Genomic DNA, 27,317 nt, shown 5'->3' with positions numbered 1-27,317 from the left:
TTTACTTTATGGTGTGTCTTTCAGTACAGTAGGGGTAGGAGGATACTAAGATGTTAAATAGACATTGTCGTGAGAAAATTGCATGTATTTTATAAATTGAAACATTAATGGGGTTTTAAGTCTTGAGCTTTACTAATATTCAATTGAAGCATAATTTAATCACTTTTCTTTATCTGTTATTTAGAAGATAATTATAAAAGGAGACTATTCCTTTCAGATGCTAATACTATATTATTATACAAATTTAGACAGAAATATTGGATTTAACTCTTCACTATACTGATTTTACAAAATGTATCCTTTGTTCATATTCATGTTCAACGTTTCCTTAAAAATATCAAAACATGGTAATTATATGCTACTTTTCTCACATGATATTAGGTGCAACATTGTTATGTTAGACACATATTGATGAGTCACAAGCAACCCTTACCTTACATGCCACACTAGTGTGAATTCTTAGTTTAAACTGTTCAAGTGTAATTTTTAAAATGACTATGTCTGCATTTAAACAACCACAAAGTTCTTCTAAATGTAGCATTTTGATCTTCAGGGAGAAACAACAGTTAAAGTTATATATAAAATGTTTATTAGTAGTCACCAATATAATGAAGGAAGACTAAGATTTATCTTTGTAGAGTAGTGTGGTTGGTTTTAACATTTATAACTATAATCTCCAATAATAAGAAGACATTTTATAATTTAAGTTAAAACAGATTATTTTTTGTAAGAACGTGCACTAATTTAAAAGCAAGGAAATTGTTTTTCTACTAACAAATACTACCGTGACACTAATTAGGCTTTCTATTAACAATCTTATTCTGATCAAAAAATATATAGTAAAATAGAATTAGAAACTAAAAATATATTGGTGGGAATGTTGCACTGGTGAAGGGGGGTGTTCTTTTTGTGACTGAAACCCAACTACAACCATGTTTGTAATCATGGTGTTTAAATAAAGGTATTTTAAAAAAGAAAAATTCTATATATAATTTAGTAAATTTGAAATATTTATACATCATAAAAATATATTGTAAAATTATAGAATAATTGACTGGCCAAGATTATTCCAAAATTAGACTAGAGGATAAACAGTATTGATATATTGATTCTAAATCTGTGCAAACTATAATTCTGCAAAGTATAATTCTGATTTTGGGAGGGATGGTACATCTTAGCAGTGTTGAGGAATTATTGCCATCTGCATGCAGAAATCACTCCTTTCTTGGAGGAACACAGGTTATTCAAGAATTGATCCTGGGTGGACCTTGTGTAGGCAAGTATACTATTTGCTGAACTGTCACTCTAGGATAAGTCAATTTTGAATTTGCTATGTCTTTCTTTTCCCACTACATTTTGTAATATCCTAGAAATATTTGATTTTTAGACTCAAAGTTTGACTTTTGCACATTTTTTCGATTTGGTTAAAATTTCTAATCTGAAAACAAAGTATTTATAGCCATCTTCAGGTTACCCTTAAATATCCCTATTTCATATCATTATTTGACATTAATGTCCCTTTCTAGTCATATTAAGTCTTATGTTCTGAGTGTGGAACTTGAATATCTTTATATTCCTTGTTTTGCTTTTTCACTGTTAAAAATTCCATTCCCATTTCATCAAAAGAAAGATTTTGTTTACATAGGTAAAATGTTAATCTGATACCCCTTTTAAAATTAACTGCTATTTTCTTTGTGTTCCTATAGCAACATAGCAAAAATCTGTTAACAATTTTTCTTGACAATTAGACTGGATTCCTCAAAAGAGAAATTTAATCATTGTTTTCATGTTTTGTTAAGTTGATTGACTTCTATTGGTTCTATTTCATGCTAAAGGAATGAATTATCTATCTTACTTTGTTTACTAAATGATTATCTCAACAAAGGTAATCAATGCCTCTATCATTCATATTGCTACTGATTCTGTATGTAACATATTTAGCTTTTAAGCATGTAAAATAGATTTGTAACTATAATCACCAGGATACATATTAGGTTCCAAAACTTTACTTATCAAATAATAGGAAATTTGTGACCAACTTTACACAATTCCCCTATTCTCGCATCCCTATCAAATACCAATGCTATTTTTATGGCATGTTTTTCTCAGAGTTCAAGTGAATCTGAAAGTGTTAGTAAAATAGTTGTCTTTTTCTGAATAATTTATTTATCATAAGGCTTTTGATGTCATTATTGTAACAAATAGTATGGTAACTTTCTTTTATAGTAAGAAAATTCTGTTGTATACACCATATCTGCTTTATCCTATTATTTGATGGGCATTTAGCTTTTCATATCCTGGCTATTGTAATTAATGCTGTAGTGAAGTTGAAAGTACAGATATTTAATTTAAGACAGTGGTTTGATGTCTTTAGGGTATTTGCCTTAGAGTGGGGTTTTTAGATTACTTTGTAAGATTATTATTTTAGAACATTTTTTAATTTTTATTTTGATCATATTGGCTTACATATCTTTCACAGTAGTATTTTAGGTACATATTAACATTGAATCAGGGGAATACCCATCACCAAATTTGTCTTCCCCCATCCCCATTCCCTTCCTGCAACCATATCCCCTCCATCACCCCCCAAGCTGCTAGAGTAGGTGGTCCCCTCTTTGTCTAGCTTACTATTAGTTATCATATATCTGTTTGGTCCTGCTACCCTCCCTTGTTTCCCTCTCTTTTTGAGAGGTGGAGCTCGATAATTCGAGTTGTGTGGTTTTGTTTGAAGGAAAGAAAAGCAATAGAATGGAGTAAAAACTAAGAAAAAAATAAAAATAAATAAAATAAATTAAATCAAATAAGCTGAACATGGCGGAGTCCTTCTAGAAGCTTTCAACCTCAGTTTGAGCAAGGACATGAAAAAGGTAATTGAAACACCACATCAATACAGAAATATCAAATTAAATATCCAGTGAGCACTACAGCAATAAAGACAAGTACCACTCAATAGTCTCGGTTTTGAAATCAAACCATGCCGGAATACAAAAAGAGAGAGAAAGATAAAATAAATAAAATAAAATAAAATAAAATAAAATAAAATAAAATTGGAGACATCAGCTTCAATATCTACACCAAAATAAAGATATCAATAAAAATCGATCAATCAATAAATTTATATGTGGAAAATGCTTATTTTGTGCTTTTTTTTCCTTTTTCTCCCTTCATAGGCACAGTAACTATTGGGGATGTTATACAGGGAATTTCTTTGTCCTAGGTGGTCAGCAACCTTTTTTTCAACTGAGCCAAATCTCGCCAAAACCACGATTGATATTTATTTTGAGAGCCACACAGGGCACGCAATGACAGAGGCTAGGAGCATAATCCTGACTCCAGGAGCGGCCGCCTGGCACACAGAAGAGCCAAATTAAAAGTGTAAAGAGCTAGTCCAGGTGACTAAGATTCCCCCACGCCAGACTGGTCTTCAGGGCCAGGCCTGGTAAATCGGGCCCTTGGGGGGAAGTTGAGGGAGAGAAATCCCTCCCCTATGCATACACAAATGACAGAGGCAGGGGCTGGGCTCAGAAGATTCCACATACCAGGACTTCTGATTCTCTTTGACTGGTATATTGGGGGCTCTGGGCAGGACAGCTAGCCATAGGACCCCTGGGCTGACCACTTAGTCCAGGGGACTGAGATCTCCCCATGCCAGACTGGTCTTCAGGGCCGGGCCTGGTAAATCGGGCCGGGGGCGGGGGGAGTGTTGGGGAAACAAACTCCTGTTTTACGCATGCTGGACCTCATTCAGGGGTTCTTTTCTTACTACTATTCATTTTCAAAAGTGCGCAGGCGCATCTGCGCCCGTGCTACATATATACCTTTTAACTTCACCCAAAAATGTTCTTATATCTTGATTATTTCTAGGAAAAAAAATGAAATGCTCTAGATTTGGAGGATAACATTTAAATAGGTCTCTAAAATCAGTGTGTATGTAGACGTGACTTCCTATACAGTGGTCCTCTCTGACTGCCAAGCCTAATCCATAAACAATTCAGCTATACAACTTATTTTAGCCCCTTGAATATATTGCCCCTCCCCCACACCAAATCCCATTCTACTCTCTCATCTCCCAATCCAGATTCATTATCTTCCCCTTAATTAACCCTCTTTACCCTCAGTTTTTAACTTGTTAGGCACCAAGACCAACCTCCTGCCACAACATATTCTGCCCTTTCCACACCCCTACAAAGCTCATTATTACTACTTAACTGTCTCACCCTCTACCATCAGTACCCCACATTTATTCTTTTTAACTTCAGTACTGCACAGTCCTAATCAGAGACCAAAGTTGTGCATTGGATTTAACAACTCCCAACTATTTCAAAAGACATAAAATGGACACATATGTCTTTTGAATATTTTATGTGTATTTTCTTTGACAGCTATAACTCTTACTAAGTATCCTTTTACAGTGACGATTCTACCAACTTTTTATCTTTTCTTCTCCTTGTGAGCTGTTCAATAAGGAATGTTGGTGAAAGAGTCCCTCTGTTTAATCTTATGATTGAACCATGTCATGGGGATTGTTGGTCTTGTTCTTACAGCCCCATATGCGCCGATAATGTCATGTGGCATTGTTCTTGTTTGCATAGGCACATTAAAATGGGAAAATACTATACATACAAACAAGTTCTTATCTAATAGAGATTGGAACACACAAATCTTGTAGTGCAATGGAACCTTACACCCTGAACATTGATCTAATGAGCAGACCCAGGCCTCAGAAGAATGGTCATCCTCCATTCACCCCTGAACCAGGGAAGCTATCTATGAAACATCCAAGGTTTTATATACCAACACCTGGAAGCAATCCTCTACCAGGGAAGACCCTACCACTGCTCTGACATCGACCTGTTCAAAAGAGACTTCCCTTAACACTAAGAAAACTTGACTACAACGAGCTGCTTACAGGACAGGGCTCTCTGCTTTGCACTGTAATTGTGAGGTGAAACGAGAGGAGCTCCACACCATCCTGACTGCAATGTAGGATATGCAGATTCCTGGATCTTTGATACAGAAACATGATGCCAACAACAGAGACTGTGTGAAAAATAAAAGTGTAATGGCACTACAGACAATGACTTGGATTGGACAAACTAGTTTTCCTGGAGCCTAGAGTTGGTCTTATGCCAGAAAACTTCAGGAGTTAGGGTCTCCTTGTATTTAGGCAAAGGCTTCTTCTTTCCATGTCCCTCATATTTTGGTGGGCCTATGCAAACAATAATTGCCACTCTAACACCGTTTTTACTGTGCTCCTTTGACTCTAATCTTTAAGAAAAACAACCCACTTAAACTTTTGAGGTTAACTTAAACTAATATGCATGTGCATAGAAATGTAAAAAAGTACTTTGCCTTCAATGTTTAAGGAGTTACATAAGTTTTATGGCTTTAGATTTCTTTGTGTGCTGCTAAGAAATATTTTGTATTACAATATAGGGACTTTGGGACAAAGTAATTGTACATGGGTTCTGTTTTATTTTTCTTAATGTTCTTTGGCTGAAAGTTCAAAGTTAAGATATTAGCAATGGAACTACTGAGAATTCTGTTTATGGGTGATTGTCCTTCCACTGTAACTTTACCTTGTCCTCTTTCTTTGCATCTTTGTTCTCATAATTAAAATTAAAAAATTAAAAAAAATTGTAAAGAGCCACATGTGGCTCGTGAGCCACAGGTTGCCGACCACTGAGATACAGGGTTTCTCTACCCCTGAAGTATATTGTCATGGGATTAACTATAGACTCCTTGCATGATCATTTACTCTTCCCTCGGTGCTTTTAGGTGTATAGAAGACTTCTGCTTCGTCATGGATGGTAAAATTGGACTTCTGTATCTAGAGATCTTGATGTCTGTACAGCTCAAGGAATGCAGCTTATGATGAAGTCTTTTTTTTTTTTTTTTTTTTTTTTTGTAGTTCTAGCAGTTCTGCTTCTTTGGTGTCGTTATAATCCATTTTCTGTAGTTGGTGGTCTAGGTCATTACATTGCTCCTATGATGGAGCCTGGGATAGAGTCATTCGTTATGCTTCTGGAAGACCCGTTCAGTTGCGATTGTCTCAGTCAGACCTCTAGAATTGGAGATCTTGTTTGTTGATGTTTTCAGGAACTTCCATGCTAATTTTCATTGTGATCTCCAATATGATTTCTCACTGAATTTTATGGGAGACTTTTCTCCACATTCTTGTCCACACCATTATCTTGATTTTTTGATAAGGTATTTCACATACTGTAAGGTGATATTTAATTTTAGCTTTGACTTCCATTTTTTCTGATTAGAGAAGTTGGGGAACTTTCCATGTACCTATTTGCTATTTTCATATTTTCTTGAGAGAAAATTTAAGGTTCTTTTCCCATTTTGAAATTAGATTCTTTAGCTATATAGACACATATAATTTAAAAGTGAGAAGATGTAACCCAAAGCAAATGATAGCTAGAATAAATAAAAGATACTGTAGAAAAATTAGCAGTATATACAGTAACATTTCAAACTAAAATAGTAACAACAAACAAAATCCAACTTTATCTAATTATAAAGAATTAAATTATTAAAAATATAGTGAAATTGATCCCGGTGTCCCATATGGTCCCCCGTGCCTGCCAGGAGCTATTTCTGAGCAGACAGCCAGGAGTAACCCCTGAGCAACGCTGGGTGTGGCCAAAAAATATAGTGAAATTGGAAATGCTGATGCACCATATAGGAAGTTATAAAGCACAAACAATTCTAATAAAAATAAATGGAGAAATAAACATGTGAATATTTTCATATATTACTTTCAATTGATAATTATACTTTTGATATAAATTCAATAAAGAGTCAACAAATTTGGAAAATATGTTGTTCTATTGGAACTTAACAGATCTTTATAGAAGATACCATTAAGTAGTAACTGCTAATAATATCTTTCCTCCAGGGAACATCAAATATTTTATAAGACTGATCATAACATAAATTATAAAAAAAGTTTCATAAAATTAAGAACATAGAAATGATAAAATATAACTTTTCTGAAAAATATCAAACACAACTAGAAATCAGTAATATGAGATAGACATAAAAGTTGATAAATATGGACCCGGAGAGATAGTACAGCGGCGTTTGCCTTGCAAGCAGCCGATCCAGGACCAAAGGTGGTTGGTTCGAATCCCGATGTCCCATATGGTCCCCCGTGCCTGCTAGGAGCTATTTCTGAGCAGACAGCCAGGAGTAACCCCTGAGCACCACTGGGTGTGGCCCAAAAACCAAAAACCAAAAAAAAAAAAGTTGATAAATATGTAAAAATAAAATAACATTCTTGAGCAACCTATGAATCAAAAAGTAACCAAAAGGTAAAGGACAAACACCTTGACAGAATTTAAACATAAATGCAGCATAAAATTATGTATTTTAGCCCAAAACTATTCTAATAGTAATTTCTCACTTAAGAGAATGTATCAAGCAAAGGAAAAGATAAAGAGTATAATGAGGGCCGGAGAGATAGCATGGAGGTAAGGCGTTTGCCTTTCATGCAGAAGGTCATCCGTTCAAATCCCGGCGTCCCATATGGTCCCCCGTGCCTGCCAGGAGCAATTTCTGAGCATGAAGCCAGGAGTAACCCCTGAGCACTGCCAGGTGTGACCCAAAAACCACAAAAAAAAAAAAAAAAAGAGTATAATGATACTAAGAAGAACTAGGAAAAATTTAAGGGGAAATGGCCTTGACAATAAATTTTTAATATGATGCCATAAGTATAAGCAAAATAATAAATATAAGTGTGATTACACAGAATTAAAATCTACAATACATAAAAATAAATTATTATCTAAAAAAGATGACCTCTGGACTAGGAGTATTTTAAACTATATTTTTGCTAAGAGATTAATATTAAATGTATTAAAAATTGTGAATTTCTTATTGACACCAATGCAGTGAGCCTACTTTTTCTTAAAATTATTCATCAGTATATGTTTATGAAAATGTTAATATATTTATGATTAAGAAAATTTTAGGCATTGACTTAGTATATATTTTCTAAATGATTATGACTCATTATGAATGTTTTTATTTTAAATTATATGAAAGCTATACACATACTACAGAAACCATATTCTAAATTTGAGCTTTTCTTGGAATAAAAATATATGTTGCAACAATTTATGATATATTGTTGCTGCAATAATGGTACTAATGTGATGATTTACTATATATGATACAATATACTACTTAATTAAGAAGTAATATATTTATTTGTAAAGTGACATTATTAAAGATAGGATATTAAAATCAATATCAAGAAATCAATATATTTATATATTGATATATATCAATTATATATGTTTATATAATTATATGTCAATAATTCATAAATTGATATTAATTTTGAAAAATTTTGAATGACTACCTTTTAAATAAATTAAATAAATTTATCTGGAATAGGGACAAAACCAGCTAGAATTGGTAACAAGTTATTAAATGTATTTTATGAAAACATAGCATTTCTTTATAAATATCAGGAATTTATTTTAGGCAACAAGTATTTTTATTGAAAGAAATGAACTGAGTTTACCCATTTATGTAAAAGCTGTGCAAAGCATTCCTTATCCTTTACTTGTTTATTTGTTGCAAACTACTTTCATTTTATTAGCCAATAAGCCAGGTTAGAATGTAATTTTTTACAATTGCATTCCTTGCAGGCATTTCTGAAAATAAAAGTGTCAGCTTATTAAGATTTTTAGGCCTAAAGCATCAATTACCCCAAATACAGCATGAAACATCTAAGGGAACAGTTTTTTGAATGCTTCAATTTGCCCACAAATGCATATGGCATTATACCTATGGCATAAATATCACATGCTTATTTAACCATTGAAAGACTTGTTTCATTTTCCCAGGAGGTGGGAATCTCAAATGACACAGTAAATACATTCCAGAGATTTTTAATTAAAATGATTTATAGAAAATTCTAAATGTGTCAGCCTGAGAGAGTTGCATCACTAGAACTGTGCAGTAAGCAAAGGAATTGTTGTATACACTGATAAAATATTGAAACTGCTCTCCTTGTAGGAAAAAGTAACTACATTAGGTCTCTAATGACCTCTCTAATGACCCAACTATATTTTTCTGGCTTTTCAGTTATCTTCACAACTCTTGAGTCATTCCAAGATTTAGGAAATAAGCAACAGGGACTCTTAGCAATTAGGTTTGCAGTTAAGATCAGAGCAATTCTGATAAGTTTTTGCTATATATTTTGCTAAGTAGGTTAAGTAAGTATCACAGCACCTTACCTCCTCTAAAATTTTCTTTTTACATATGAAGAAAACTTTAAGGTGACATTTTTCCAAAAAATAATAAATTTTATTAAGTTAATGAACAACTCAAAATTTCATGTACCATGAAAGAAATTATGGCCCCCATTGCATTGTAGAAAATGTTCACACTAGTAATGAATTAGAGGCTACTTCTTAAAATTTATAAAGTGTTAGCAAAGCTATATTAAAAAAGAAAAGAGGTACCAGAGAGATAGCACAGCGGTAGGGCGTTTGCCTTGCATGCAGTGAACCAGGAAGGACCTGGTTCAAACCCTGGCATCCCATATGGTCCTCCATGCCTGCCAGGAACAATTTCTGAGCGCAGAGCCAGGAATAATCACTGAGCACTGCCAGGTGACCCAAAACCAACTAACTAACTAACTAACTAAAATAGGAAAAAAAAGAGAAAATGAAAGAAATATGTAAGAAAGAAAGAAAGAAAGAAAGAAAGAAAGGAAGGAAGGAAGGAAGGAAGGAAGGAAGGAAGGAAGGAAGGAAGGAAGGAAGGAAGGAAGGAAGGAAGGAAGGAAGGAAGGAAGGAAGGAAGGAAGGAAGGAAGGAAGGAAGGAAGGAAGGAAAGAATGAAAAAGAAAGAAAGAAAGAGAAAGAGAAAGAAAGAAAAAGAAAGAAAATGAAAGAAAAGAAAGACAAAAGAATAAAGCAAGAAAAAAAAGAATAAGGCAAGAGAAGGAAAGAAAGGTCTCCTTGCATGAGAAAAGTGAAAGGAGATGAACACTTTATTTTGCCATTTATTAAAGAAGATATAATTCTGTATGTTCATGTTGCAGCTGTAAGTAAAAATAACATTAAAACTAGTCAGTCTATTGCAAGTTGAAACTGGAAGATATCATATTAAGAAGAGTAAGACAGAGAGAGAAAAGAACAAATGATTTATAATTTCACTCATAAGTTGTGTATAAAGAAACAAACAAGCATATGAAAGTATCTAATAATAGAAACCTTTAGTTTTGAAATTAGAACTGAGAATGCTAAAAGTGGTCAGGAATGCGAAAGACTGAATGTGATATAAGAAATTATTGGTCTAAGCTAAGGTAATGGACACTTCAGTGATGGTGAGGTTTACTAGGGAGTGTGATGGGGACACAGTGTCAGACCTTGAGACTTTGGTGGAGAGCTGCTAACCTTCTTGTGGTGAGGGTGGTAGTGAAACATGTCTGAAATTCTATTAATAGCAATAAAATAAATCATAGTGCTAAATGACAACCTTAAAATTAATAAATAAAATAAATGTGGGCATATGAAGTGTGTTCACATTTATTATTATGGAAACAAAAACAGAAGTGATAACTATATAATATCTCAACCAATGAGTATGGCCTACTTCAAAAACAATAAGAAAAGCTCTTGCAAACAACAATTGCCACTCTCATACCATTATTATTGTATGATTTTAACTCTTATCCTTTAAAAAAAAAAAGAAGAGCTTACTAAACTTGAAAAAAAAAGTTACTGTAGTAAAATGCCTGTCTCGAATACAGGCAGGGGATGGGAAGCAGGTGGGGGGGTCATTGGTGGTGGGAATGTTGCACTGGTGAAGGGGATGTTCTGTTAATTACTGTAAACCAACTACAATCATGTTTGTAATCATGGTGCTTAAATAAATAGTTTATATTTATATATATTTATATTTATAGTTTACATTTATACGTTTAAATTAAAGCCCAAATTGTTGGATTACTAAAAGAACTCTCTTCCACTGTTGATGACATTATATGCTGATTCATAATTTGTAGAAAAGTATGGAGTCAAATACTCAGAAAATTAAAATAACTTCTCAATGGCTTAGAAATGTTGCTATTGATGCAGGATTAAAAAAAAAAACCTCCTATTTGCTGTACCTGGGATTGTGTCAATTGGTCTAACCTCTTTGGAAAACAATGTCTATTCTTCTCAAAAATAAATATTGAGTTCCTCTGTGACCCAGCAATTCTATTTCTTGGCGTCTACCCTAAATATCACCTCCAAAAGTAAAAACAAAAAACAAAAAAAAAAGTATGATGGTTATTAACATTCATGATATATAAAATAAAATGTAAAGAAATAAATAACAAAAATAAAATGTAAGCTTTATTTCTGTAAGTGGAGAACTATAGTCATATTACTAAAAAAACATAGTGTCAATAAACCTTGAGAGGTATTTCGTGATAAAGGAAAGTGGGTTATTTCTTTTGTGGACACAGTGAGATAATTAAGGCATATGTCACCCTTAATTCAATTGTATTTCAAATCAGATTCCCATGTTATTTAAATCATAACTATGATTGTCTTTTTTGGGGGTCAACACCCAGAGTTTCTCTGGGGTTACTCCTGGTTCAACACTCAGGAATCACTCCAAGCAGTGCTCAAGGTACCATACGGAATGCCAAGAATTGAACCTAGGTTTGTCAAATTCAAGGCAAGCACCCTATTCACTGTATTATTACCATATCACCCTGTTCACCATACATCTATAATGTTTAAGAATCTGCCTATTATTATTTTTAATTTCTTGATACTTTAATAATCTAACACATTTAGCTATAAAACTATAGTCAATATAATATTAAAACAAGATCATTATATCATTTTATGCATTTTCCCAATTCTTATTACTTCTTTAATTTTTACCAGATGTTAAATGTCTAAAAATGAATGTCTAAGAAGTCAAGGATTTCTCATAAAACAAATCTTTATTGTAATTGTAGATTTCACAGACAGACACTGTTTATTCTGATAAATGCCTCTATCTACATGTATCTCTGCTTTCTCAAATCCTTCAAATCCTTTTTACATTTTCTTGGCTTACTTTGATGCTTGAGATAAAGGGGTTCTAACTATCTAGAAAACCCATAGGCATACATGCTAAATTTAGACTGGAAAAAACCTATGAAGGTAGCTTGCTTCATTCAACAATAGTAATTCTGGGTACAGAATGACAAATCATCATCCCAACTGTTAGCCAGAATCTCTGATTGAACATCTGGTCTTCACACAGATACCGTTTTGATGAGATTTCATAAGGATTAAGGATTAATGTCAGGGAATCTGAACAATCTTGAAAATACAAGGGAAGTGATAATCAATTAAGAGAACAGTGAGGATAACTATTTGCCAAAATGGACTTTTTTTCTTTGTCAAGGATGTGTTGTTTAGCACATTTGCATTTCATTGAACTGAAGAAAATACAGAAGGTAATTTGAGATTACAGGTGTCTGTTTTGTAGTACAAATGAACTGATTTGTGTTTTTTTTCTTGCCAAAATTTGTCTTTAGAGATACTTATTCCATTATTATCCAGAATATTAACCAGCTTTTGGACTGAGGCTTAAATTGTAAATTTAATAATTTCTGGTCACTACATACAGAGGTCCTCACATTATACAATTTTTTTTTCAAATTATTGATATTATCAGTCTGGAAGTCAGATACCAACTTCTCTTATTTATTACCAGTACTTATAGGATTTTGGCCAAAACATTAAATCTTGTTGATTGTTCTTTGGTTTACAAGAGGAAGATAGAGTTCTTACATACACAGCCATTTTATTGTAAGATTACATGTTTTTACTGAATGTAAAATATAGTACACTAGTTTGCCACTGTTATGCCTTAAGAACACAATATTTTAAAACATTTAGTCTCATTAAAATAAGCTAAGGACTGAAAAAAAGAACCTTTCCAATATCAGAAATACATTCACATTTTCAAGATGCATATTTTTCATTCTAGTGCTGTTATAATTGCACTAGTAACACTTTAGCAAGACATAAAATTTTTTTCAGAAAATTATCTTTCTTTAACTATGCGATATAAAGATATATTTTTCTAGATAAAGGTTTATTAATGTTAGAAAAATTTCCAGTTTTCCAAAAAAACAAATGTATAATTATAATTTCATCTTAGAGAATATTGAATTCTTGCAGTCTTACTTTTAATTTGATATTATGAGTTTTTAGGTAACTAAGTTGAGAGATCGGTGTGAAACTTTTTGGTCTGATAAAATAGTTCACAGGTAAAATTCTTTAAAAATGAAGGAGCTATGTCTTCTAATTATTTAATTCTGCTCAATACATATTATATTTCTGAACAGACTTTATTACATGCAAAATGAAAACATTATGCAAATAAGACTAATCAACTTGGCTTGATTCTTTGTGAGAACAGTTTAACTTGCTATTAAACAAATCATATTTATGCATTATTTGTTTTCCTTATAATCTGTATAGACTAGCCATTGGATGGAGTAATTTACTAGTGTTCCAGAAAAGCTCAAAGTAGCTATTGCAGTTACCACCAGGAAAAAGAATGCGGGTATCTTAATTAGTTTGTAGTTTTAAAAAAAGTGCACAAAATAAATTCAAGGAGCACAAATTGAAAAATGCAGCTGGAAGTCTCATTAAATGTGTAGTAACTTGGCTTACCACACTGCAATTCTATCTGCAGTGCTTCTTCTCAATGTGAGGTCTGACTGCTAGTATAGAATGTCTAAATCGTTCAGCCTACTCTATTGTTTTTACCACTAGTAGCTATATCTGTTTCAATGAATATGCATGCATAAGTATATATATATTAAATTGGTTGCTAACACGTACCTTTGTAACATCTATATTTCTGTATTACAATTACAGAAACTTTAAATATCTTCTTAAGTAAATTAAGAAAGTAATTATTGAGGCTTTCTAATAAATAAGCTTTTAAATGTTGAATCTATAAAATATATGTTAATTAATAATACCATGTAGATAAGATTTTTTTTAATTTCAAAGAGCACTGAGATTTTTTTAAAATGATGACTCTACATGGTTTCGAACAGGCTGTGACTTCAGAATTTATACATGTTTTCTATAGGCTAAAAGATCTGGTTTAGAAGTTTAAAGGTTAGAAAGTAAAGAGAAAGGCAGAATGTACCTGGTAATAAGTTAATTATGTGGGATCAGGGAGATGGCACAATGGTATTTAAAATGTTTTGCATGTGGGAGTTACAGGTCAGTTCTCCATGGATTCCCCAAATCAAAAAGAAATAACATCTATATTTCCAATTCCTTTATTTTATGTTCATTTTTGAACACTTTGATTTTAATCTTGACATATTTTTTAAGTTCAAATATAATTTTCAAAGTCATCTTTTGAGAGTTGCTTATTAAGATATAACTGTCCCAGTGGTGCAATAAGATAGCAGAATATAAAGTTATACAAAACTTCAAGACAAAAGGAAAGGAGGTCACAAACACAATTTTGAAGCTAGAGTCAAAACTTTACTTTTTTTTGTGGGTGGGGATTTGCATTCATAGTAGAGATTGACAATGGAGAAAACAAGAAACAGCAAACATTTAATGACCATGTTCTCCCTCCAAAATTAAGGTCAATCTCCCCATTTACTTCTTCCAATAAAAATAATCCTATGACTAAGTATGAAGTATTTTTTAAAAGTTCCTTAAAAGGTTAGTTTTTCATCTTTCCATGTAAATTTCAAAGTAAGGCTGATGTTCTCACAATAAGAAGAATTTTATTCTCTGAAGGTAAGACAGTGTTTTCCTAACCTGACGAATGGGAAGCAGGAGGATTTGAGACTGAAAACAGGGCTATGCAGATTATGTGTTGAATTCCATAACCCTACCTGTCTTCTACCACTCAAATCCTTGGCAAAATCTGACAACCAAACTAATTGAAAAAATATAACGACAAAATAAAGCCTTTGGGAATCTTTCCTACCAGAAAGGAAAAAAGCAAACAAAATTTTAACAATAAAAATTATAGTGAATTTTGGGGTCAATAAAAACTCTAGTGTAGCACTAGTTTGGGTTTATTATTAAAAATAAAAAAACTAATATCTATGTGACTAACATAAACTGAAAAATAACGTAGAATTAAAAAATGATAAAAATGTAAAATAGCTGTGATGAATATGAACAAGAAATAGGAATCCTAAAATGAAGGTAACTATTAAAAATGAAAAGCAATATGTTAATTATATAAATTATTATAGAAATTTATAGAACCTATAAATGAGGTTCTACATCTTGAAAAATAGGCATCTTGGAAGTGGGAAATAGATAATATATAAATTATCAATGGAATTCTTCAGAAGTGAATACCAACATTTACAGACTGTGTTTCTGAATTAGACATGCCATATTCTCAGTATAAGGTTGAATATTTATACATATATTAAAGAGCACCAGAAAAAGTTTCAAGACCAAAGAAGAGATCTTCATATTTTCAAAAAGAATACTAATATAAAACAAAATAGAAAAGCTTCAGTGGAAGCTTAACACACTAAGAAAAATGTCTATGCTTTGATGGAACATTAAAAGCCTAAAAGTCAATGGCCAACAAGTGTGAAAAACATGAAAAAATTTATCTTCAATGCTTTCCTTTATAGAAAGATACTGGAAGCTATTCCTAATATAATAAAGAGTTAGACAAATAATACAATAAACCAAAAAGAAGATGGATTCAGGGAGCAAAGTATTCAATATAGAAGAAAAGTGGAGAGAATGATCCATCACAAGATGATAGCTGTGGAAAACTTTAGAAAACTATAGCATTTGGAGCAAGTTGAGTTTTATGACCAGTGACACCTTTAGCGAGATAAATTTGTGATTTATTATATAGTAAAGCGATGAAGGAGGGATACATACTAGCAGTAGTGGGAGGAAAGCATTTAATAAAAAGTAATGAGGACACATAATAGCAAAATTAGAAACCTTACCAGTAGAACAAGGGAGAAACAAGATTTACATAAAAGGAGAGTATCAAGGGGCCGGGCGGTGGCGCTGGAGCTAAGGTGCCTGCCTTGCCTGCGCACGGACCGCGGTTCGATCCCCCGGCGTCCCATATGGTCCCCCAAGAAGCCAGGAGCAACTTCTGAGCGCATAGCCAGGAGTAACCCCTGAGCGTCACAGGGTGTGGCCCAAAAACCAAAAAAAAAAAAAAAAAAAAAAAAAAAAAAAAAAAAAGGAGAGTATCAAACTATTAGCATTTTCCTGATGCAAAACACATAATATAATCTGATGAGGAGAAAATGAGATGCTGGGTGGAAGGCTCTGAAGTAGGGGTGCCTCTAGATTTAAAAAATGAGACAAATAATAGAGAAAAGCATGGGGTTCAAGGCTCACATCCTCTTAAGCTGAGAGCCCAGAATGTGCTCTCCCCTTCAGTATTTCTTGTTCTGCACCATGAAATCCAAAAGAATTCTAACAGGAAAATACCTTTCTAGTGCTAATCAAAACGATGTGGAAATTTACATATCAAAAAGATATATATCAAGGGGGGTGCAAATGTAAAGTGTCTCTATTGTCTTCTCAGAGAGATGGCAGAAGAAAAAAAAAAGTGAACATAGACTCCCACCAATAAGGTGTTTCCTATGGGTGCCAGTGTTGTCTTAATTAGAAACTGAGAGTCTGGACCTGAGAGATAGCACAGCGGTAGGGTTTTTCCCTTGCACGTGGCCAACACAGGATGACCCCCTTTTGATTCCTGGCATCCCATATCGTCCCTGAGCTTGCCAGGAGCGATTTCTGAGCGCAGAACCAGGGATAACCGCTGAGCACAACCAGGTGTAACCCAAAAACCAAAAACCAATAAAAAAAAAAAAAGGAGAAAGAAATTGAGAGTCCCCAGATCACCTTTTCCAACCCTCTCTCCAGCCTCTATCTCTCTAGCTAAATATAGTCATTTCTTTGCTGTTTTCATGTCAGACAAGTACATAGGAAGTCTGTGTGTCAGGGTAAAAGGCCTGTAAAGACAACTAAATCTGTGTCTTCCAAATTAGTCATTCAATGAAATATGTTAACCTCTTCATTTCCCCACATACATAATTAGCAATGCTAGTACAAACATGTAAATACCTTTAAGTGGTTGCCTCTGGAAGAAAGAAAGAAATCATATGTGATGGAAGTAGACTGTAATTATTGTACGCAAACATAAAACTTTCTAAAATTGTGTATATATTTTGCTACAAACAAAAATAATTTAAACAGATTATTATTTTTTTTAGAAAACTAGTAATTAGAATTTACTTAAAATCCCTCTTTCTTAAGTTAATTATGATATTTTGGTCTGCTTCATTCTGATACAATTTTACTTGCTTATTTCAAGAATGCTTGGCTTATCAACCATTTTAAGTCTAAAATATTAATATGGGATTTACTTAATTTTTTACCTTGCATATTGATTAGTATTTGCCTGAGAACTTACTCCAATAATGACTTATTGTCTTTATGTTATAATAAAAACTAATGCTTAAGGAATTTATAATGAACACATTTTTAAAATCTTCTGAATAATTAGAATTACTATAAACAGTTTTTAAGTTATTCGGTGTTTATTCTGGATTGTCCTCTAGTTCTCTTTCCTGCAGATACCTATAGATTTGGATATATTAATTTTTTATCTTTAAAATTTCACATATGAGGCTGGAGCGATAGCACAATAGGGTGTTTGCCTTGCATGTGGCTGACCCAGGACGAACCTGGAGTTTGATTCCTAGAGTCCCTTATGGTCCCCCAAGCCAGGAGTGTTTTCTGAATAGCCAGAAGTAACCACTGAGCACTTCTGGGTGTGGCTCAAAAAGCAAATAAAATAAAATTTCACATATGCACATGTAGCATTAATTCACATTAATGTGACATTAACATACATATTTTACAATTTACAATTGATACCTTATTAAATATTCACTTTATATTATTCACTCAAAATTTTGTGTTCAAACAATTGGCACTGGTTATATCAACTCCCTTTGTATATCCTTTACCAATGTCTGATAAATAGTCACCTAACTCTGAGCAGTTTAAAGTATGACTATAAGAGAGCTTAATTAGCATATTTAAGATGGAGCACTGGGCTCTCCAAGAACTTACTTTTATTGTGGCTCATTTGTGGTGCTTTTCATTTTATTTTGCAAAGTCTAACCTACTAGTAAATTTTCCATTTAGTTTATTTAAGATTAGCTGAGTTTGATTTTCTTACAACAACCCACAGCACTATAGTACACAGAATGTAGACTATGTGTGTGTTTTAATAAATTTGTGTAACATCAGGGCCAGAGTGATAGCACAGTGGTAGGTTATTTATCATGTATGCTGCCTACCTGGAACTGACCCTGGTTTGATCACTAGCATCTCTTTTGGTCCCCTAAGCCTGCCAGGGGCCATTTCTGAGAGCAGAGCCAGGAGTAACCCCTCAGTGTCACCGGTGTGCCCCCCTCCCCAAATAAAACAAAAAACAAACCATAAACCACAAAAACTAAATTTGTGTAGTATTAGTCCTTTTTGACTCTGCACATTTTTTTCTAAATAAAATGTAGATATATACACTGAGTTTGGTTTCTTCTGAGAGGGTGTGTGTGTGTGTGTGTGTGTGTGTTTGTGTGTGTGTGTGTGTGTGTGTGTGTGTGTGTGAAATCTTTGTTCTAGTCATTTCTCCCAATTTCTGTGCACTAAACTATATCCTCCCCTTTTTACATTTTATTATAAATAATATTCCATTTTTCTAGTCTTAGATGATGGTATGTATAAGTACTTATTGATATTGCATTTTATTCATTGTGTTCTAGATTTAGGGGTTCACACTTCTCAATCACCTGTATCACTTAAGACAAGAGAACATAACATTTATTACCTTGAAAAATAAAAGACCATTATCTTTTCTTGAGAAAATTCAAGTTGTTTATATGATTTACAATTGAAAGAAGCAATTAAGTTTATATTACTTGTCTTCATTTTCTTCTAATTAATACAACTTTGACCTTTGACCTTACATTTATTTTAGAATTGCAGAAATCAAACATTTTCAAAATTATTTCTTTCCAAATTAAGTGTATTCATTAAATTAAATTATTAAAATGTTTCCAAATGCAAATGTTCCTCTGGCTTTCTCTGCCAAAATGTACAAAAAATGAAGAAAAAGAATATGAAGAACTACAGTGGTTAAAGAGGAAAAAAAACAGTCGCTTTTGGTACTAATTGAAAAGCAGTGGCCAGAAAGATAACAGGACAGGAAGACAGTGTTTGCCTTGCAAATGTCTGACCTGGGTTTGATCCTCAGCATACCATATGGCCCCCTGAGCCTGCAAAAAAAAAAAAAAAAAAAAACGATTTCTGAGCTCAGAGTCAAGAATAACTCCTGAGTGCAGCCAGGTGTAGCCCAACTCCTTCCCCTTGCTGCCATAAAAAAAAAGCACTTTACCTTTTGTTTTTGTTTTTAATTTTAATTTTGATCAAAGTGGATTAAAAACCTTTCACAGTAAATTTTTAGGTACATAGTGACATTGAATCAGGGGGCATTTTCACCACTTTACCTTTTAACTCCAGATCTTAACAGAACATACGGAGTATAGGAGAATGTTTTGTACTTGATGATCACAATCTTAATCTTTTTTTCTTTTGGTAGTATCCTTCCTCTCCTTTCACTTAAGAATCATTTGATGAATTCATTTGCTTCCACCAAATTTCCCTAGTCTAATTTTACTTGCAGTTTGAGATACTTGATGGGATTTAGCAATACTCTAAATGCAATTTAGGGAAAAGGCACAACTCCTTGAGAGTTCCAATGTGGAGATTTGACCTCATTATCATTTTGCTTACCTAACTGAATGGATCTAATGAAACTATACTTATGTTAAATGAAAATGAATAGATCTGAAGATATTTTATCTGTTTTTACATTTCCTAATTTAGCAGTGTGTTTTACTACTTTCAAGAGCAAAGTGGTTCAATGTAATTTTTAATTTTAATTTTTAACTATATATATTGCTTTTATTTCAAGCTCGTTAGACAGATTTTAGAACATGTCCATTTATTTATTTATCTCCTTATTTATTTATTTACTTATTTATTTATTTATTTATTGTGAGGTGAGGTGTTTGCCTCTGAAGTGGTACTTTGGAGATTCAGAAGTCCTGGAATTCTCTGTGGTTTTGTACATGGGCCTGAGATTATGGTGATAGAAAAACCTGCACCAAGCAGCATGTACATGCCACATCCAGAACCACACCTAAAGATGCTCCAGAGATACTGAGATTCTGAGAATCAAACTAGGGTTGGGCACATGTTATTTTATCTATCATTGTTATCATATTACCTTTATATGAATATAAAAATTAAAAGGTAGTATTAATATATATTAATTTAATGCAGCAATTTTATTCATCATTATAATTTATATTATTTTTAGTAAAGTACAATATATTTTTAAGTCTCATATTTACCCTATTTATTAAGTATTTCTCTATTGAAAACCAGACCGATTTAAAAAATTTCTTTTACTGAAATATGAGGCATATTTCAGTTTAAGAAATCTGGATTAGTGCTTCATTAAGCAGTAATTTTGGTATTTAATTACAAGGACTCTTTTTAAAATTAGATAAATATTTTCTGAGTTTTTGCTCCTCTGTTTTCTACCCAGTGAAACTAAGAAAAATATTTATCTTCAGTAAGTTCCAGCTAGTAACTCCACAAATCATAAAGTCTTGCAAAGACTTATAGTTTCCAGAGATAGAAAATTATTTTCACATCTCTAAGTATACTTCTTTCTCATTTTGATAAACTTCTAATATTCAGAGTTGCTTTGGAATACCCCAACATTTTTTATTATATATTTTTCATAAAATCACTGTTTATTCTGTTCACCATATGTATATGAGTAGTTCTTTGACATAAACTAACCATACATTTATTTTTTTATTATAATCAACTTTTTACTGTAACTCCCAACATTGTATGTAAATTACAAACTTAGAACAAAGACTTATCATAGCAGAATTATAGACTTTGATTCATATAAGTAATTGTAAATTGGTAAATCCTAGAAGATATGTTTTATTGGCCCAGTTCACCTTTTTTCACTTGAATAGGAATGCCTTAAGGTCAGGTAAGAAATACACAATGCACAGCAATAACCATCACTCCTTCACATTTTAGAGCTCTTGCTGGCCCCTGAAGTCATTGAGCTTATTACTAAAACTCCAGTTCTTAATTAAAGCTAGCATAAATGAATCAGTATATCTTGCAGCTCTCCCTCAATTCAATTACAATATGTATTATTTCCCTTTCTATAAGAAGAAAAGGTGAACTTGGGCATAAGACTGACTTCAATTTCTGCAGCTAATAACAGATTAAATTTTTAGTAAAATTTTATAGCTTATGTAAAATGCAGAAAATCCTTCATTTTCATATGCAAGTATAATTATACTTTTTAAAAAAACCCACATAAATGAACATATATAAATAATCAACACAGAGTTTGACTCAAAATAAGTAATCAAGATACTACCCTTTGAATCTATTGACTTACTTGGCAAAGAAAGGTATTGAAATTAAATTCGTTGATATTTTCCTTATATAAGAAAAACAATGGAACTCACTATGATCTGTTTGCAATTATTCTTTGTTATGGTAATAATAACAATAATATGGCTATTTTTCTAGATGTTTGGATTCCTATGTATTTAATAAACTCCTTTATATAACCTTGTATTCTATCTAATACCATATTAATGATAGAGTTTGCTACTTTTCTTGGTTTATTCCTTCTCATTTTATGAAAAAGATAAATATGTTCATATGCCTGAATGTAATCATGGTATCCTCCCTCCTAGATACTTTGCAAATAGAATTCTCTTTTTGATGAATAAAACATTGATGCAGCAAAAATCTGCCAGTATGCAAGTGCATGGTCAACTGCAGATAGAATCTAAAATTTCTGAAATATTGGTTATAGCAGTTTACAGATACCAATACAGACAAACTGTTAACCCAACATCAACTATGCATAAAATATTCACAAAGCTGTTACTTAGACATACTACCAGCTGTCTCCTTCTAAGGCCCTCTACTCACATTCTAATATCTGAATGATAGTTTGAAGTTAACAAAGCACCGTGTATTTTTGCATTATTTTCTAAAAACAAAACAATGCAGTTTAAGAGAGTGCCCTGCATTCTTTCAAGAATGCTTAATATCATGTATGGAGTTATATCAAAAGTAGGTACATTTATACTCAGTATACAAAAGTTAAATAGATTTTATATATTCATACACCTATACATTTTCAATACATTTTTTGCCACTGTTTCTAAACTAAAAAAGTCCATAAAAATTTGAGGTGTTCCAAAAGGAATGTTGCTCAGTCCCAAGAGGACTCTGTTCTCTAAATTATTCAGTGCTCTACATAAATGTGTCAAATTTATTCACAGAGCATAAATGAAGATATCTAGTGCTTGATAATCCAGAACTGTCTTTTAAGTCGTAAAAAAAATGTTTTAAGGACACTGGAAGAAGAATTACAAGTTACCCTTAAAACTTTATCTTGTTTTAAGAATTGTATTTCTGAATTTAGATATAAGATTTTTAAGAATTTGGTTATAAGTTAAGTGAAACATAATTTTAAAGAGACATTTATTGGACTGATCAAGTTGTTAGAAGAAAAATCAGCAGCTTGTTAAATCTACTAAATACACCTGAGTAATTAGATACTTTAATATTTTATATTTCTCTTTTGTTCCTTATATACAATTATCATTTCCCATGTAATAATCATATCAATTAGCCCTTTACTTATATTTGAGAATTATTATTTTTTTCATTCAAAGATCATCTATTATGTCATATGTTTTATTTGTCCCTGAAGCTTTCTTTTCCTCTACTACTTATCTCTAGCTATTGTTTCTGATATTCTACATACCTGTTCTTCTGTTTTTGTTATGTGTTTTTTTTTTCACAATAGCTCCTTCTTTCAAATTCTGAAGTGAAGAGCTATTGTCTGTAGCACAATTTATTCAAGGTATGTTTTACTAGTACTTTATTAATCACACAAATATTTCAGAGGTGAAAAAATTTGCTTATTCTTGAACTCATCACTCGTCCCAGGAAGAAGTGATGAGTGTATCAGGAGCATAGCTAACAATCTTCTATTTCACTGTGACTTTTAAATGATTATTAACTACTCTGAATATAACTTTTTTGGATTTGTCTATGACACAGAGGAATTAGATCATCCTTATACATTAGCATAAGAGGTAAAAAAAAAACCCTAAAATTTTATTATTAGCCATTATCGGCTTAATGTCTTCTGCATATTCATGACACAAACTTTTTGGAAGCCATCTTTTCTTCAGACATTGTGATAGATGTGGGCTACTGCTGCCCAGATTCTACTTGAAGGAAAGTCTTGTTAGCTTCAAGGAGTTACCAGCAGATGGCTTCCAACTTCCAGATCCTTTGGCACTTACATCAATAGGTGAGAATGGTTTTTCTCTACCTGTGATCTTTCAGCTGCCAATGACTGAATGATGCTGAATGGTTATTTGAATCCATTGCTACAACTTTCACAGCAACAACCACATCAGAATATTTTGTTGAGCCTTCTTGACAAGGGACGTTTAGATTTTTCTTTTGCCTAATCATGCTTCTTACACTGTTTAACAAGTGTTGAGCTTGAAAAACCTACCTGTAGCCTATGCTTTCTTATCTGATTTCAGAGAATGAAAACCTCTAACCAGAGAACCTCTAACAGCCTCCATCTAAGGTAATTTGATAATTTTGTAGAAACTTTGCCTCCACTCTGAAAGCAATTACATATCTAAACATCAAAAGTTGTCTCCATTGGTTGCAAGTTGACTAAATTGTATTTTTCAAATATATCTATCCAAGTATAGCTTAAACAATGAGTTAAAATAATTTTCTTATTTAAAAATAATACATAGTTGGGGCCGGGCGGTGGCGCTAAAGGTAAGGTGCCTGCCTTGCCTGCGCTAGCCTTGGACGGACCACGGTTCGATCTCCCAGTGTCCTATATGGTCCCCCAAGCAAGGAGCAACTTCTGAGCACATAGCCAGGAGTAACCCCTGAGCGTTACCGGGTGTGGCCCAAACCCCCCCCCCAAAAAAAGAAATAATACATAGTTTATGTGTTTTTATCTTCATATTACATCATGTGAGTACTCAATATAAGCATTTAGACTTCAATTAGTCCTTCTTTTTTATTTTCTTATTTCCTGATAGATCTTAACCATTTGAATGTTATCAGGAAGATCTATACATGATTTGTTTTGGTAAGTATATTGTTGTGGGTTGATCCTTAAGTAGAAAAATAATACCACTGAGGATTATTTTTATCTGAAACATGAAAATGTAATTAGTTAACTTTCAGATATCAATTCAATAGGTTAACTAGATGTCCCCAGGGGCAAAACCAGATCATAATGTTGGAGTTGATAGAGCTAAACCAAGTGACATAATATTTTTGGAAAAACTTAACTAATCTCTCTCAGTAAAAGAGATTGATTAGATTGTAAATGGGGTGAGATGGTGATGGTGCTTACGCATTTTTATTACCCAAGTCTTTGTGACTGTATCATTTCTTACTTAAACAGATGGAAAACTGTTATTGAGAATGTTCCTATTCTATAGAAAAATAAGTTTGAGTTCAGTTTTAAGTTTTTCTCAGTTTTCATGCTATTTCTCTTGGACCTCACCCAAATCAATATGCACCAGTAATCTTACCTTTCTGTTTAAAAATCTTTGCCAAATTTTATAGCATCATTCAGTGGGTAAGAGATTAGAATGAGGGAAAATAAAATGAATCAGGCATCCTGTTGAAGTATATTCTGCTAGCAGGGCCTGTGGGATCTTGTATTGTTTACCAGCTGTTCTTATACTCTCTGTTGAACCTGGACTAATTTTACAGCTAGAGTCGAATTAACAATTCATATTGCATCCTCACCAGATGCTGTTGAAGAATGTGGAGGCGACAGCAACATAATCATATTGAAAGCAGGATGTGAAAATCACCTAGTTCTTTTAACATCAGGACTAAGCTAAACACAGTGACTGATTTATCTACACATTTTATACCTTTATTAAAAAGCGAAGACAAGAACATAAGCATGATATGGCACATTAGTATTATTGGTATCAGTCACAATATCTGCTATTTGTAGTCTTATTGTCTATACCAAACAGGTGGCATAGTCTGGTAGATGGCAATAAGTGTGAATATTTCTTTACTGAATTCACATTTTCTTGCAATTCACCTTTTCCTAAAACTATGTGCATGTGCTTTTATGCTCACATACCAAGTTATATTCATATAATTTGAGGTGTGTATTTTTATGTTTAATGTTAAGTAGTTAAGTTTATAAAGATTCAGAATAGTGAAAGTTGACTGACAACTTTTCTTACATTTTATGCATTTTTATGCAACATTTCTTTACATTTCTTTACATTTCTAACTACCCTTGAGCCAGATACTATTTTATTAAATTATAGAATAGTGTAAAAAATCACCATTATGTAGCTTTTGTATTAACAATGACCCACATATTCTGAATATGTTTAAGTAAAAGTCCAATTTTACTAACTATTTTATATGTCTCTATATAGATTGCAGTCACCTATTTTGCTTGTTGTGGGGATTTTTTGTGTGTGTCTTTGATTTCAATTTTACTGAAGAAACTTTATGTAGGTATAATGTTGGGAATTTTTAAATTTTTTTCTTTTGGTTTTTGGGTCACACTGAGTGATGCTGAGGGGTTACTCCTGGCTATGCACTCAGAACTCACTCCTGGCTTGGGGAACTATATGGTATGCCAGGGGATCAAACTGTGGTCCATCCTAGGCTAGTGCAGGCAAGGCAGATGCCTTATCACTTGCACCACCACTCTAGTTCCAATCTTTAGACCCCCCCCAATCTTTAGATATTTTAAAACAAAATTGGAAGATCTTTGGGTAGTAGTTTTACTTATGTATTCAAGACTAATAACATATGTATATTCAAGAACTTATATCATATACCTGCAGAGTATATGTAAGTATTTTAATCTATGCTCTCTGCCTTGTTTGTCTTGGGGCCACACCATGTTTTGCTAAAGGGCTACCCCTGCTTTTCTATTCAGAGATTGCACCTGGAAATGCTCAGGGTTATCTGTGGTATCAGGAATCAAACCGGGTGCATAGATGAAGTGCACACTCCAGTATTTGAGTCATATATGAAGTTTCTACTTATTCCTTTGTTATTACCAATACTCATATGCTAACACAAAAGGTAAGATGCTTGTATTGTACAAGCCTGACCTGTATCTGATCAGTAGCATTAAGTAAAGCCCTGAACAGATTTGATATGGGACTTATTTGGCTCCATTGTGACTTCATCTTAATTACATTTTTTTCAATTTCCAGATGAACCCATATTCTTATGTATTTGGAACTACAAGTGTTAATCTATTTATTTGGCAGGGGGAGGAGCAAAGTCAATATTTAATAGAGACACTATTGGAAATACAACATGAAGTTCAGATTCTGAGAAATCTCACTCTGTAGTTTGACTCTACTGTTTACTAAGTTTTAATATTTTTCTCTTTTTCTTTATTGTACAAAGTGAAAATGTTTAACATGAAAATTAATTCAATGTATATCAAGTAAAATATATCCAACCCTAAATTATTTCTTTAATAAAGGATATATATAATCATCATTGGTTATTGAGAGACTATACATTTGATGTCATTTTAGCTTTTTATTCATTTATTTTTTTCAAGCTGAAAAAAACTTTAATCCATCTACCAACAGCTCCAACTGACTGACAGGATGGTCTCTAGAAGAGGACAAACCTCACCCAAAGTCATAAATCATATTATATAGGGATTTTATAGTTTTTTGATAATTTTTAAAAGATTGGCTGTCGTCTAGGGTTCCTACTATTACTACTCCTTCCTAATGTTCCTTTGTGTTGTTCCATACCTAGCATGGCAAGGTAGTTTGGCCAGTGCTAATGGAAATAGGCTTGAGAAAGCCTAACATGTGATCCTTATAAAATGGAATACCTCCTTGTTCAGAACCTAATAGAAGCCTGACACATTGCCTTTACAAAATGGGGTCCTTTTTGTTCAGAACCCAGTTCCCTCTTCTTATGGACCTGAGTCAAATCTTTGACTCTCCTTGAGGTTCCTCATCTTTGGCCCACTTATGGACACATACTGGAAACTTAGGTCTAACATCTTAATTGCACCATTGCGTGCCTAAATAAAGCTGGTAGAAA

At 32.9% G+C, this 27,317-nt stretch overlaps 1 protein-coding gene across 1 annotated transcript in view; it reads left to right on the top strand.

Annotated features, from left to right (window-relative positions):
• LINGO2 (leucine rich repeat and Ig domain containing 2) overlaps positions 1-27,317 on the top strand; it is a 1,160,605-nt gene that overhangs the window by 580,636 nt on the left and 552,652 nt on the right. The gene's annotated exons all lie outside the window — the stretch shown is intronic.

Source organism: Suncus etruscus, chromosome 1 (genome assembly GCF_024139225.1).
Source record: "Suncus etruscus isolate mSunEtr1 chromosome 1, mSunEtr1.pri.cur, whole genome shotgun sequence".
Classification (NCBI taxonomy): domain Eukaryota; kingdom Metazoa; phylum Chordata; class Mammalia; order Eulipotyphla; family Soricidae; genus Suncus; species Suncus etruscus.
Note: the sequence above shows the minus strand (reverse complement) of the source record. Positions and strands in the feature narration are given on the sequence as shown.